At 34.0% G+C, this 2,882-nt stretch overlaps 1 long non-coding RNA gene across 1 annotated transcript; it reads left to right on the top strand.

Moving 5' to 3' along the window:
- The first annotated feature begins 757 nt into the window (after nucleotides 1-757).
- On the top strand, nucleotides 758-1,224 carry LOC125576620. The gene is made up of 2 exons (XR_007315047.1): nucleotides 758-902; nucleotides 951-1,224. It is a non-coding gene; the product is annotated as an uncharacterized LOC125576620 (long non-coding RNA).
- The last annotated feature ends 1,658 nt before the right edge of the window (nucleotides 1,225-2,882 follow it).

The following is a 2,882-nucleotide window of genomic DNA, read 5'->3' as shown; positions in this document are numbered from 1 at the left end:
CCCAATGCGCACACAACTCCTTCCAGACCGTGTCGTTCATCGACTTTGGGACCTTTTAATTTAAAAAAAAAAAGTTTAATAATTTTAAAAATAGTGTAATAAATTAAAAATTGTTAATAAATTAAAAACTACCTTGTTTACTTCCCACTTCTTCTTCCACTCGTACATCTGCTTCCCATAGTTGTCCATAACTTTATGGACAAAATGGTGATAGATAGAGAGCGTATCATCGGCATTCCAGTTGAATTCTTGCTGAAATAGTTTAAAAATAGTTTTTAAGCACAAAAATATAATAGTTTAATAATTACAAAAATCATCATTTTAATAAATAAAAAATAGTTTAATAATTAAAAAAATAATTTAATAATTTCCAAAATAAGTTTTAATAATATTTAAAATGTCTAATAAATATAGAAATTAGTTTAATAATTACAAAAATAAGTTTTAATAATATTTAAAATGTCTAATAAATATAGAAAATAGTTTAATAATTACAAAAAATAGTTTTAATAATATAAAAATATAATTTAAAAATTAGAATACTTACCGCAAACTGCTGAAACCACAGATGCTGCTTCTCGACAGGGAAGTGAGTGAAAGTCGGATGTCCGCTGTCGAGGGCCGAGTACATCATACGGTTGATCCATGCGCTGATCCCATTCCCGGATCGGTTGAACCTAATAAAAAAAAAATTATTAATAAAAAAATAGTTTAAATAAAAAATAGTTTAAAAAATAAAAGTTTAAATTATCATGTTTGACCATGTCCATGTGGATACTCAGTGAGATAGGGAAGATGGTCACGACCGGGCTGTCGAACCAACTCCGCAACCCTCATCACTCCCAGAGGACCGGGTGCAGCAGCGGGACCAGGAGCGGGTGCAGCAGCGGGAGCGGGAGCGGGTGCAGCAGCGGGAGCGGGAGCGGGTGCAGCAGCGGGAGCGGGAGCAGCATGAGCGAGTAATGGAGAGGGAGATGTATGGTATGAGCTGTGAGGCGAAACGGAATCCTGAACATGGCTGGAAGAACCCCGAGACTGGCTCCCCATACCACCCCGGCTACGACGCTGGCGAGGCCGGATCTGATCATCATTAGACCTGTAAATTAAAAAAAAACATATTTAAAAATTAGTTCTAATAATTTTAATTAAAAAAAACAGTTTAAATAAAAAAAGTTTTAATAAATAAAAAATAGTTTAAAAATTTTAAAAATAGTTTAAATAAATCCCAAAAACATAATAATTACGAAAAATAGTTTTAAAAATGTTTAAAATGTTAAATAATTACAAAAATAGTTTTCATAATATTAAAAATGTTTAATAAATATAGAAATTTATATTTTACATATAAAATACAAAAACAATGTTTTTAAATATTATATAAATGATTTTTAATCTTAAAAAAAGTTTTATAGATTTTAAAAATGTTTAATAAATATATAAATGAATTTAAAATGCAAAAAATAGATTTTATATACAAAAAACGTTTTCAATATATATATATAATTTCAAATTCGATTTTTATAACCACAAAATTAATAAAAACTCTAAAAAAAAAATTCAAATCAAGTGAAATACATAATCAAACTCGATTTTACACAAATCTACCATTCACCCTAACAAAATCTATAAATCTCATTCCAAAATCATCAAATCTACTTAAAAACCATACAAATCTAACCTAAAAGAGTGGGATAGGGTTCTTACATGATTATGGGGGAGGATTAGGGGAGATTCGCCGGAAAAACGCGAGAGAGAACGGTGGAGTCGCCGGAAATCGCGAGAGGAGAGGCTCAGCCGCGCGGAGAGAAAGAGAGAAATGGGGAAGAAGATCGGGCTCGCCCTAATATTATGAGACGTCCGACGGAAACTATCCGTCGGAATTTCCTCGGAAATATTTAATATTTCCGTCGGAATTTCCTCGGAATTCTTTGATTCAATTTTCCCGAAATATTTGGCGGCTTGGTTTACCCGGTTAAATGAAAATATTCCGACGAACAACGATTCCTCGGAATACCCTCGGTAATCTCCGAGGAATTTCTGAGGAACCAGGGTTTGGGGTTTTTAAACATCGATTATTTTCGCCGTATTTCATTTCTTATACAATTATAATGCATACCATTGAGGATTCTTTGTATAGATGATCATAAACCATGAAATAACACAATTTCAAAAATAATTGTAAGTATTCCCTTTACCATTTATTAAAGTGTATAAGTGTTTCTCTTATGTTGTGTGGTTTTCGTTCATGCAATCGTAAAAGTGTTTGTTATTGGATAAAACACCAAAGTTCATAGTTCCAAACATCATAATCTGGTTATGACACTTAATGAAGGTTATATACGTGTTATTCAATCCGTAAAACGTTGTTTTCGATTTAAAACCCCCAGTTCCTCGGAATTTCCTCGGAATATACCGAGGAGATTCCGAGGAAATCCTTATGTTCGTCAGCATTTCCTCGGAATATACCGAGGAGATTCCGAGGAAAAAGAATCTATAATCAAATCCCCATCTCCTCGGAATTTCCTCGGAATTTTCCGAGGAAATGCCGACGAACATAAAGAGTTCCTCGGAATTTCCTCGGAATTTTCCGAGGGAATTCCGAGGAACTTGGGGTTTTCAATCGAGAAGATCTATTCCGAGGAAATTCCGAGGAAAACCTATCTGTCCTCGGAATTTCCTCGGAATTTTCCTTAAAAAAAAAAAAAAAAAAAGGGCGACGCTAGTCTGTTTCCGAGTCGTCATCACCAGATGAATCTGAATCTGGATCTTGGTGAAACTCTCCAATCACTGGTTCATCATCTACGTGAACGGCGGCTTCTTCTCCGAAGTCAGTTAAATCGACTACAAGGCCAACTCCACCTAAATCTTCTGCTGCACTTAAG

The sequence above is a fragment of the Brassica napus genome, chromosome A1 (assembly GCF_020379485.1).
Source record: "Brassica napus cultivar Da-Ae chromosome A1, Da-Ae, whole genome shotgun sequence".
Lineage (NCBI taxonomy): Eukaryota > Viridiplantae > Streptophyta > Magnoliopsida > Brassicales > Brassicaceae > Brassica > Brassica napus.
The sequence above is the reverse complement of the archived record's forward strand: the minus strand, read 5'-3'. Positions and strand labels throughout refer to the sequence as shown.